We start from the raw sequence: 13078 nt of genomic DNA on the forward strand, positions 1-13078 counted from the left end.
TGAACTCAACTAAACTAACTGAGACTCAGGAGACTCGGCTCGTATCAGCCGCTCTCCATGAGTGACATTCACAGGCGCTACTGGTGTTGCGTCCCTGAGAGAGAGACATCAACATGTGGGTCACACCATGGCCCGCTACCCGCTTACCATTACAGCTACACAGCCAGGCCCCGAGGCGGTGAAGATGCTGCTGGTGGTGTCTGCTGCATGAAGGCCGACAACACCACTCATTACTGATGTGTGTGTGGACGCTGATGGGGGGTAGAAGTTAGCCTAAGCTACTCTATCTCTTTGAGATGTATTTCTTTCTTGTCTCAATAAACATACTTGAACTTGTGACGCTGTCTCCCAGGTGGGCCTCCCAGTTCAACCCGCCCAGGTAAGCCTACCAGGTGAACCTTCCGTGTGAGTCTCCCAGATGAATCGCCAAGTGATTTTCCCATGAGGCGACTTCCAGGTCAGCCTCCCAGGTCATTTTCCAAAGTCAGAGGTTAAGGAGGTGGTGAAGGGCCCGAAGTTACGGGATGATGAAGGAGGGGGAAGGGGGAGGCAGAGGACTATGGGGTGGTTAAGGAGGTCAAAGTTCAGCGCCCTCTTCACTATAGGCATACCCATGTTGTTGTTAAGAGGTGTGCGAAGAGGTGTACATTGCCTGTATGGCAGGGAGAGGTTGTTAGTGTCAAGTGGTAACACTAGGAAAACCTGGCCACTGTCCGGGTTTACTGAGTAGATCAACTTCCACAATCTCGTCCATCTCTTGGGTTTTTACCTGTTTGTTTTTTGCTTATTATTATTATTATTATTTTCTACCACAGACGTGGCCAGACATTTACAATGCTAATCAGCATATAAACATTTTCTTCTGTCCTCCATGGACAGGGTTAGAGATCTGTTAAACATATAGTACAATGATTTAATGAACAATCAACCACAGTAGGTGATTGAAGTGCTTATGAAATGCTAACCTAACCTACATATATAAATACATAAATACACAGATTTACGTCTGCCCTACATAAACAGTGTTCGATGTGTCTTTTTATATAGTGTCATTAATGTGTGTTTACAACAGTGAAATGCAATTCTGACCAGCTTCCACATATCCTGTATACACATACACACACAAATACATACATACATACATGCACACACATACATACATACATACACACACACACATACACATATATGCTGGGAGCGTGTCTTGGAAGACCTGCATACGCTCCTCCATCTCCCATCACCATGGCTTGTTTCACGCGCTGAATTCTAATTCCACAAATTGCCCGTCACTCACGTGCGCGACAGTCCGCACTTGAGAAAGCCCAGTGATCCTTGCAGGAGTTAAAAAGTTGGTGATGTGGGAGAGGGGACAAATAGGGGGAGGGGGAAATAGTGGGTGAGGAAGGTTGAGGAATTACCGGGAAGGGAAATAGAGGGGGTAGGTTGGTGAAATATCGAGAGGGTGAGTGAATGGACCCGTTATGTAAAATATTGCACAGCTCAATATGTATACCTCTGTGCATGTTGAGCGCTGTGAGAAGTGCACGTGTGGCGATGTGTACCTTCTAGGCTGTGTAGCGCTGACTAGTGAGAGTGAAAGTGAAAGCGTGTGGAGGCGCAGACGGCGTTCACTGTCAGTCGCCTGACCATCTCCACGGCCGTCCTATGTCTATATACCCATCTCCATACATTGACTGTGAACATGCCGAGTGAGGTGAAGTGAGTTGTCGCACGCGCCAATAGGATCACTGTAGCCTCCTTATTCCCTGTGTGTGTGTGTGTGTGTGTGTGTGTGTGTGTGTGTGTGTGTGTGTGTGTGTGTGTGTGTGTGTGTGTGTGTGTGTGTGTGTGTGTGTGTGCAATACTACACCGCATTGACGTCAAAATCTCGAATTGACAAATGAATGGGTATTGTAATAAGTAGCGACTCACAAACATTCACGTTTTCTTTGTGTTGTCGACAGGTTAGGCTGGGTGACAGAAACAAATCAAAATGGCGTGATATAGCATTGATGAAATAAATTGGAATCATTTTCTCATTGACGTATCACGCCATTGTGGTTTCTTAATGTAGGTGGAGATCACCATACACTCAGACCCTACAGGTTTGAGTGTAGGCGGGATATTCATAAAATCTGGTTGTGGCACCAGTTGGGGCCTCTAAGACTCTCCCAGTGGATTCAGTAGAGTTTCGGGTTGAATGGCTTTTTGTCCTAGTGGCCGAGTGCGTCTGGGAGTCACTACAATGCTGGTTCGAATCCCTGCATTGCTTTAAATCTTTTTCTCTTAGGCTAGAGTAGATTAGATTAGGTTCAATTCAAATTCAAATAAGTTTATTGAGGTATAAATACACACAAAGGGGATGAAGTAGCTCAAGCTATTCTCACCCCGTTTAAATTAGGAGTTGGGTTTGGTTAGGTTCGAGCGTTTTAATACACCATATTGTGTCCGTTGTGGCAACTGGAGAGGGATGGGCTGCGTGGTCACTGTGAAAAGGGAAATACAACTGAAGGACACAGATAGTCGCGTATCTCTGTACTTTCTCTAGTTTTTTTCTGTTCAGGTGTAGACTCCAAGCCGGTGCTGCATACTACTACTACGAGACCCTCATTTACAACTCTTTATACGGGATACCGAAGATGACCCTCTTGTTTACCAGATTTGCATATGCTAGAGGCGTTAGTATGTCATTTGTGCTCCTGAGGAAACAGGCTTGGTGCCATGCACACTCCCAGATCCTTCTCTTTCGCTGTGTCTGGGAGATGCAGCCTCCCTCACAGCCTGAACTGCCCCAGTCCTCATTACTTTACTCTTCCCCCCTCACCAGTCCTCATTACTTTACTCTCGTCAAGGTTAAGGTAAGCAATCATCTGTCAGACCACCGCTGCAGCGCATCTTCATCTCCCTGTAGTCCTCCATAGTCATCTTCCTTTCCATTTCTCACCTGAAATTGCATCATCTGCAGGCAAGGTCGTTGACATATATCGAGAATAGAATGTGTTCCACTACCGACCCCTGACACGTCGCTTATAACGTCTCGCCACTCTGACTTCTCTCCTTTCACCTTTACTCTCTGTTTCCTACCAGGCAGATCCTCTCATCCATTCCATCCCTTGTCCAGTTATGCCAGCCCCGCCATTCGAGTATGTACAGGAAGGAGTCTTTCATGTGAGGCTGTATCAAACACTTTCTGACAATCAGGGAATGCACAGTCAGTCCACCCTTCTCTCACTCCTGTCTGATAACTTTCATTTCGTTTTAAATCTCTAATAGACACTGCCTTTATAGATTTAAAGGTGTGTGTGCGAGAGAGACCACGTGTGTTTACTCACCTATTTGCGTGATGGGGGGGAGAAAACGGGGGTGTAGGTGTTTGATGAACACCTTGGTTAGCTGTTCAATGTGTAATGAACACTTAACAGGTTGTAGTTATTTACCTGGACGTTCACATATTTCAATGGAACGACATAGTTTGTGTGTTTGTGTTTCCCCAACCACGTGAGGCTGTTTGATCCCTCAGGGGCTGAATGTGTGGCTCAGTTGATGAAGTGTCATACACTTTGGTTCAGCTGATGTATAGTGCCATACACTTTAGCTCAGCTGATGTATAGTGCCATACACTTTAGCTCAGCTGATGTATAGTGTCACTACACTTTAGCTCAAGCTGATGTATAATGGCCCTTCACATTTATGTACGGACTAAAACGCATACATTAGGCAATGTCAGTCTCAGAAAAACACACACAATAACTTGCACTTAACTACACAGCAACTTAAATATTCAGAACTGGGGTCAAGCCGACTAAGACGAGTGAAGACGTCACGGTAACCGGCCTCAAGGTAGACAGGAAGATCCGGTTGAGTGGATCGTTCCAGTCCAAAGCCACTGCAAATTTACAGCACGTCAGAACGGGTTCGTTGACTCGCCAAAAAATCTTCTTGTCTGACAGAAACGAGTGCTGGTAAACCTGATGTCTGTGAGCAGCGGTCAAGAGCAGTGTAATTGTGAGCCGGATATGAGTGACCGACATTTCTTTCCCCTGTGGTCTCTGTATGGCCCGCCTGGTCTTCTGAGTGGTACACGTGGTCTTCTGAGTGGACTACCTGGTCTTCTGAGTGGCCCACGTGGTCTTCTGTATGGCCCACCTGGCCTTCTGTGTAACCTCTGAATGCTTCATTGCTGTATACCGAGGGCTACCTTCCTGCTGGCGTCTCCAAGATCAACATCCGTCCAGGATTGATGTTGAGTGACATTTGGTGAGGTCTTTTAAACCCTTAAACAACACAAGCCGGCGCAAGCAAGGTTCAGAAGGCGGGGCTTAGGAGCACAAACCTTTATCCTACAATCACAGCTAAGAAAATGTGAAGATATATTCACGTATACACACACACACACACACACACACACACAACTGGACTGTCGGAAAGCCTTTGACACAGTACCCCATAAAAGGCTAGTACATAAGCTGGAGCGACAGGCACGAGTAACTGGTAAGGTGCTCCAGTGGATAAGGGAGTACCTAAGCAATAGGAAGCAGAGAGTTACAGTGAGGGGTGAGACCTCAGACTGGCGTGAAGTCACCAGTTGTGTCCCACAGGGGCTCTGTACTCGGTCCTATCCTGTTTCTGATATACGTAAATGATCTCCCGGAGGGTATAGACTCATTCCTCTCAATTTTTGCTGACAATGCCAAAATTATGAGAAGGATTAAGACAGAGGAAGACTGCTTGAGGCTTCAAGAAGACCTGGAAAAACTGAAGGAATGGTCGAACAAATGGTTGTTAGAGTTTAAACCATGCAAATGTAATGTAATGAAGATAGGTGTAGGGAGCAGGAAGCCAGATACATTGTATCCTTTGGGAGATGAAATTCTTCAAGAGACAGAGAGAGAGAGACTTGGGGGTTGATATCACGCCAGACCTGTCCCTTGAAGCCCATATCAAGAGGATAACATCAGCGGCATATGCCAGGTTGGCCAACATATGAACGGCAATTTAGGAACTTGTGTAAGGAATCATTCAGAACTTTGTATACCAACTATGTCAGCCCAATCCTGGAGTATGCAGCCCCAGAATGGAATCCATATCTGGTTAAGCATCAGACTAAACTGGAAAAGGTTCAAAGGTTTGCCACCAGACTAGTACTCGGGCTGAGAGGTATGAGCTACGAGGGGAGACTACGGAAATTAAACCTCACGTTGCTGGAAGACAGAAGAGTTAGGGGGGAACATGATCAGCAAGTACAAAATTCTCAGAGGAATTGATAGGATAGATAAAGACAGACTATTTAACACAAGGGGCACACGCACTAGCGGACAAATGGTGGAACATGAGTGCCCAAATGAGCCACAGAGATATTAGAAAGAATTTTTTCTAGTGTCAGAGTGGTTGACAAATGGAATGCATTAGGCAGTAATGTGGTGGATAGGCAGTATTGTGGTGAAGGCTGACTCCATACACAGTTTCAAGTGTAGATATGATAGAGCCTAATAGACTCAGGAACCTGTACACCTGTTGATTGACGGTTGAGAGGCGAGAGCAAAGAGCCAGAGTTCAACCCCCGCAAGCACAACTAGGTGAGTACACACGGGGGGAAGGCCAAGCTGCAGCAGTGTCGTCTTCACTATAAAGCTCACTTGACTTCAAGTAGTGATTGGCAACTTTAAATACGCAGTCACTTTAGAGACACACTTTGAAGGACCTTGCCCCATACTCCTTCCACCCTTTCACATGTATATATATATATATATATGTCGTACCTAGTAGCCAGAACTCACTTTTTGGCCTACTATTCAAGGCCCGATTTGCCTAATAAGCCAAGTTTTCCTGAATTAATATATTTTTTCTATTTTTTTTCTTATGAAATGATAAAGCTACCCATTTCATTATGTATGAGGTCAATTTTTTTTATTGGAGTTAAAATTAACGTAGATATATGACTGAACCTAACCAACCCTACCTAACCTAACCTAACCTATCTTTATAGGTTAGGTTTGGTTAGGTAGCCGAAAAAGTTAGGTTAGGTTAGGTTAGGTAGGTTAGGTAGTCGAAAAACAATTAATTCATGAAAACTTGGCTTATTAGGCAAATCGGGCCTTGAATAGTAGGCCAAAAAGTGAGTTCTGGCTACTAGGTACGACATATATATATATATATATATATATATATATATATATATATATATATATATGTCGTACCTAGTAGCCAGAACTCACTTCTCAGCCAACTATGCATGGCCCGATTTGCCTAACAAGCCAAGTTTTCCTGAATTAATATATTTTCTCTAAATTTTTTCTTATGAAATGATAAAGCTACCCATTTCATTATGTATGAGGTCAATTTTTGTTCATTGGAGTTAAAATTAACGTAGATATATGACCGAACCTAACCAACCCTACCTAACCTAACCTAACCTATCTTTATAGGTTAGGTTGGGTTATGTAGCCGAAAAAGTTAGGTTAGGTTAGGTTAGGTAGGTTAGGTAGTCGAAAAACAATTAATTCATGAAAACTTGGCTTATTAGGCAAATCGGGCCTTGCATAGTAGGCTGAGAAGTGAGTTCTGGCTACTAGGTACGACATATATATATATATATATATATATATATATATATATATATATATATATGTCATACTTAATAGCCAGAACGCACTACTCGGACTAGTATGCAAGGCCCAATTTGCCTAATAGGCAGAATGATTTACGCTGTTTTAAAAAAACAAAAAATTCAATTCGAGTATTTTAAAGAATATTATTATATTAAATTAGAAACATTAATGACTAACTTAGATATGTTAGTTTAGGTTAAGGTTATGTTGCACCACAACAACAACAACAACAACAACAACAACAGGGTTGAGCAACTGAGACCATGTATAATCTGCAACTTCAAATTTGCCGCCTCTGTTGACAGTGTCAGCTGTCCGCGTCTTCAACATGGATTAATATTATCTTACCAGAACCAGGCTTGGCAAGGTCACCCGTCTTCTCTCTCTCCAAACATTTTCTGTCATCTGTAAAGGCAATGCCTTTACAGGTAAAGGTAAGGTATGACAAAGGTAATGGCCTTCAGATGTCGGCTTTCAATAAAAAGACAATTGGTTTTCACCATTAACACCATTACCCCGTTTTCTTCGTTCACGGGGCAAAGAAAATTTCGAGTTACAAGAAAAAGCCAAAAAGAGTTAAACCTCACGTCATAGAAACAGAGAAGACATGATCATCACATACAAAATATTCAGGGGGAAATAGATAGGGCAGACTATTTACCATGGGAAATACACGAACAAGGGGACACTAACGAGAATGAAACTAAGTATCTAAATGAGCCACTGAGATATAATAAATAATTTTGTCAGTGTCAGAATAGTGAATAATTGGAAATTAACTACGAAGTGAACAATCAAACTCTATTCACAGCTCTAAATCTAGATATAAAAGCATCCAACAGCCTCTAGAGACTAAACACCAGTCGATTAAGGCTTGAGAGGCGGGATCCAAGAGCCGTAGCACATTCCCCCAAAGGTGAGTGGAATTAGGACGCGTACCCTTCAACTAGACACCATCAGCAGCGCCTCGTTTGACTTGGTGTAAATGGTAATTCAGAATAATTATTTCAAACAGGTCAAGCATTCCTCTTTGTAAACAAACTGCTCCCGCCTGACCATCTTCGCCACCACTTCTCAGGCGCCGTTCACATTCACTGGCTGCTTACTCACGCACTCGCTGGCTGCTTACTCACGCACTCACTGCCTGCTTACTCACGCACTCACTGCCTGCTTACTCACGCACTCACTACCTGCTTAAACACGCACTCACTACCTGCTTTCTCATGCACTCATTGCCTGCTTACTCACGCACTCATTGCCTGCTTTCTCATGCACTTACTGCCTGCTTACTCACGCACTCACTGCCTGCTTACTTGTAATGACTCTCTCCCCCGTTTTCCAGCACTATATATCACTGGAACACACTTGAAACTCAAACTATCTCAATACACGTTCATACGACACATAGATTTTTGCAATTAACATTCTCCCATAGTGTTTTGAAGGCCAACTCTATACACTCCATTCCACATAAGCGGCCTACCCTATATATATATATATATATATATATATATATATATATATATATATATATATATATATATATATATATATATATATATATATATATATATATATATATGTCGTACCTAGTAGCCAGAACGCACTACTCAGCCTACTATGCAATGCCCGATTTGCCTAATATGCCAAGTTTTCCTGAATTAATATATTTTCTCAAATTTTTTTCTTATGAAATGATAAAGCTACCCATTTCATTATGTATGAGGTCAATTTTATTTTATTGGAGTTAAAATTACCGTAGACATATGACCGAACCTATCTTTAGAGGTTAGGTTAGGTTAGGTAGCCGAAAAAGTTAGGTTAGGTTAGGTTAGGTTAGGTTAGGTTAGGTAGGTTAGGTAGTCGAAAAAACATTAATTCATGAAAACTTGGCTTATTAGGCAAATCGGGCCTTTCATAGTAAGCTGAGAAGTGGGTTCTGGCTACTAGGTACGACATATATATATATATATATATATATATATATATATATATATATATATATATATATATATATATATATATATATATATATATATATATATATATATAAGCCTATACTTGCATAAACCACAAGTGAAGATTAACAATCTTTGGACAACACCCACCAGTGGGACTCGAACCCAGAAAGCACAACCACCTTCCAGTAGCTGGCATAACTAGTATGCTTTAACCCACTACACCATCAGACCTTAAAAGAAGTAGATAGTTCGAGATATATATCTCAAACATCTCCACTTCCCTCCATATATATATATATATATATATATATATATATATATATATATATATATATATATATATATATATATATATATATATATATATATATATATATATATATATATATATATATATATATGCTTGATGCTTGTGGAAACATGTACAGAGAAGAAGACGGTAATTCCGAGGGCTTTCGTTAAGTTTACACATTCTCGAGGAATACCAAGAATTCCTGCAGGATGTTTAAATACTCAGAAGCCCTCACAATCATCTTTTATCGTACCATCCACATATGGATATATGACTTGTCAAGGAGTTTCAGTGCTCCTGTCAGTTTAGGCTTGAACCTTTCACGGGAGGAGTCCTTTCTGATATATATATATATATATATATATATATATATATATATATATATATATATATATATATATATATATATATATATATATATATATATATATATATATATATTGGTAGTAGGAATCCATCAGTCTTAGGAGACTATAGAGTTGCGCTCTGGTTGTCGGTCTGGAGTGGCCTCTCCAGGGCGCAAAGCCAGGGTTGGCTGATAAGGGGATAAAGCTGTTGCCCATGCAGCAGGTCCTCCCCTCTCCACAACACCGAAAGTCTCCAATTTAAAGGCAAACGCCAATACGATTGGTTCCAGCGCCGTCGCAGGAACTGTCAGAACAACGTTGAAGGGAACAACGAACTGCTTAAGGGGCTCCAGCTCCGGAGTTTACCTCGAAATTGGTAAAAGAAAGCACAAGGACCTCCAAACCGGAGACCGTCGTGGGTCGGGGTCGGAGATATGAACGACCCTAGCAAGGGTAAGAACTACCCCAGCCTCCTGAAACAGAGCCTGGGCCACGCCAGCCCCAGGAGGTGGCCGTCCCGGTCCCGCACCTACGGGTTCCAAACAGAGATCGTCACAGCCCTCTCTTACCCGAGATCAGCTTCCTTCATGACCCAGTAGAAGGAAGAGTAATAATTATTAATTACGACAATAATAATAATAATATAATATAATTAATTAATAAGTATTACTCTCCCTTCTGTTGGGTCTGGAGGAACCCAGATTTTTGTAAGTAGTGATCATGTCTCCCGTTACTTTTCTGTCTGCCGGTGTCGTGAGGTGCATTTCACGCAGCCTTTCCTAGTAACTCGTGCCTCTTAGTTCTGGGATTAACCTAGTGGCATACCTCTGAACTTTATCCAGCTTCGTCTTGTACTTGACAAGGTACGGGCTCCATGCTGGGGCCGCATACTCCAGGACTGGCCTTACATATGTGGTATACAAGATTCTGAATGATTCCTTACACAGGTTCTTGAAGGCTGCAGATGTTATTCTCTTGATGTGGGCTTTAGGAGACAAGTTTAATGTGATATCAACTACCATATCTTTCTCTCTGATGGTTACATGAAGTAATTCATCTCCCATTCTGTATCCTGTGTCTGGCCTCCTGTTTCCACCGCCTAGTTTCATTACCTTACATTTACTCGGGTTGAACTTTAGTAGCCATTTTTTGGACCATTCATTCAGTCTGTCTAGGTCATCTTGTAGCCTCATACTATCTTCCTCTGTTTTAACCCTCCTCATAATTTTTGCATCATGAACATACAATGAGAGGAACGATTCTATACCCTCTGGGAGATCATTTACATATATCAGAAACAGTATAGGTCCAAGGACTGAGCACTGTGGGACTCCACTGGTGACTCCTCACCAACCTGAGACCTCACTCCTCACAGTGACTCATTGTCTCCTGTTGCTTAGGTACTCGCTTATCCAAAGGAGTACCTTCCCTTTCACTCCTGCCTGCATCTCCAGCTTTTTCACTAGCCTCTTGTGTGTTACTGTGTCAAAGGCTTTCTGGCAATCCAAAAATATGCAGCTGCCCATCTCTCTCTCTTGCCTGATTTTTGTTGTGTGTATGTACTCACCTATTTGTGCTTGCGGGGGTTGAGCTTTGGCTCTTTGGTCCCGCCTCAAGTTTGGTCCACACACACACGTGTGTGTGTGTGTGTGTGTGTGTGTGTGTGTGTGTGTACTCACCTAGTTGTGGTTGCTGGGGTTGAGCTTTGGCTCTTTGGTCCCGCCTCTCAACCGTCAATCAACTGATGTACAGATTCCTGAGCCTACTGGGCTCTATCATATCTACATTTGAAACTATGTATGGAGTCAGCCTTCACCACATCACTGCCTAATGCATTCCATCCGTTAACTACTCTGACACTGAAAAAGTTCCTTCTAACGTCCCTGTGGCTCATGTGGGTACACAGTTTCCACCTTTGTCCCCCTGTTCGCGTACCACCAGTGTTGAATAGTTTATCTTTGTTTACCCGGTCGATTCCCCTGAGGATTTTGTAGGTTGTCATCATGTCTCCCCCTTACTCTTCTGTCTTCCAGTGTCGTAAGGTGTATTTCTCGCAGCCTTACCTCGTAACTCATGCCTCTTAGTTCTGGGACTTATCTAGTGGCATACCCTTGGACTTTTTCAGCTTCGCCTTGTGCTTGACAAGGTACGGGCTCCATGCTGGGGCCGCATACTCCAGGATTGGTCTTACATATGTGGTGTACAAGATTCTGAATGATTCCTTACACAGGTTCCTGAACGCTGTTCTGATGTCAGCCAGCCTCGCATATGCCGCAGACGTTATTCTTTTTATGTGTGCTTCAGGAGACAGGTTTAGTGTGATATCAACTCCTAGATCTTTCTCTCTGTCCGTTTCATTAAGTACTTCATCTCCTATTCTGTATCCTGTGTCTGGCCTCCTGTTTCCACTGCCTAGTTTCATTAGTTTGCATTTACTCGGGTTGAACTTCAACAGCCATTTGTTGGACCATTCACTCACTCTGTCTAGGTCATCTTGTAGCCTCCTACTATCATCCTTTGTTTCAAGTGTGTGTGTGTGTGTGTGTGTGTGTGTGTGTGTGTGTGTGTGTGTGTGTGTGTGTGTGTGTGTGTGTGTGTGTGAGTGCGCGCGCGTGCATGTGTCGTGCTATTTTGCTAGTCCAAAAGCACGAAATGCTGTTTTTGTTAGTCTTCCTTGTTCGGGTAGAACAATGGAAACATAAAATGTAAGCCAAATTCAAACCTATTCTTAAGCAAATCAGGAATGAATTAAATAGTATCATAAAACCTCAATATTTTACTTATATATTTTATACACTTGGGAATTTTTTTTTGCCATGTGTCTTACTACTTTGTTGAAAATTGTATGAAAGTTTTATGAGAGTATGAAAGTTTAATTTAGGCAAATTTTTCCCGTCATATTTTCTTTCCCAATTTTCCTGCCACTCCTTAATAAGCAGCTTACTGACAACTTTATGTCAACCTGAACGGAGTCCAACTCTTACTTTCCGACACTGACACACCCTTGGCCGGTATAGCCAGTAGTTCCGTCATATGTGGCTGGTACAACCAGCTGTTCCCTCATATGTGGCAGGTACAGCCAGCTGTTCCCTCATATGTGGCAGGTACAGCTAGCTGTTCCCTCATATGTGGCCGGTACAACCAGCTGTTCCCTCATATGTGGTCGGTACAGCCAGCTGTTCCCTCATATGTGGCAGGTACAGCCAGCTGTTCCCTCATATGTGGCTGGTACAGCCAACTGGTCCCTCATATGTGGCCAGTACAGCCAGCTGTTCCCTCATATGTGGCTGGTACAACCAGCTGTTTCCTCATATGTGGCCGGTACAGCCATCTGTTCCCTCATATGTGGCCGGTACAACCAGCTGTTCCCTCATATGTGGCAGGTACAGCCAGCTGTTCCCTCATATGTGGCCGGTACAGCTAGCTGTTCCCTCATATGTGGCCGGTACAGTCAGCTGTTCCCTCATATGTGGCTGGTACAACCAGCTGTTTCCTCATATGTGGCCGGTACAGCCATCTGTTCCCTCATATGTGGCCGGTACAACCAGCTGTTCCCTCATATGTGGCCGGTTCAGCCAACTGGTCCCTCATATGTGGCCGGTACAACCAGCTGTTCCCTCATATGTGACCGGTTCAGCCAGCTGGTCCCTCATATGTGGTCGGTAGTTTGTTTCCGAAATATTCATGTTTCCACTCCATGTTTCATATCGACCTCAAAATTCCAAATAATACAACAGGACACAATACACAGACAGTGTTTACGCCCCAGGGTATAAGGGTTTAAAGGGTTCCAACGCCAATCGCGGTCTCCCATCCTCCTTGGCACAACAGGATCCCTTGCCACTGAGTAAAAAATTATATTCAACAAGA

General features: G+C 42.9%; 1 protein-coding gene across 1 annotated transcript in view; it reads right to left on the reverse strand.

Moving 5' to 3' along the window:
• GatB (glutamyl-tRNA(Gln) amidotransferase subunit B, mitochondrial) overlaps nt 1–13078 on the reverse strand; it is a 449912-nt gene that overhangs the window by 106775 nt on the left and 330059 nt on the right. The window lies entirely within an intron of this gene.

This window comes from Procambarus clarkii, chromosome 47 (assembly GCF_040958095.1).
Source record: "Procambarus clarkii isolate CNS0578487 chromosome 47, FALCON_Pclarkii_2.0, whole genome shotgun sequence".
Lineage (NCBI taxonomy): Eukaryota > Metazoa > Arthropoda > Malacostraca > Decapoda > Cambaridae > Procambarus > Procambarus clarkii.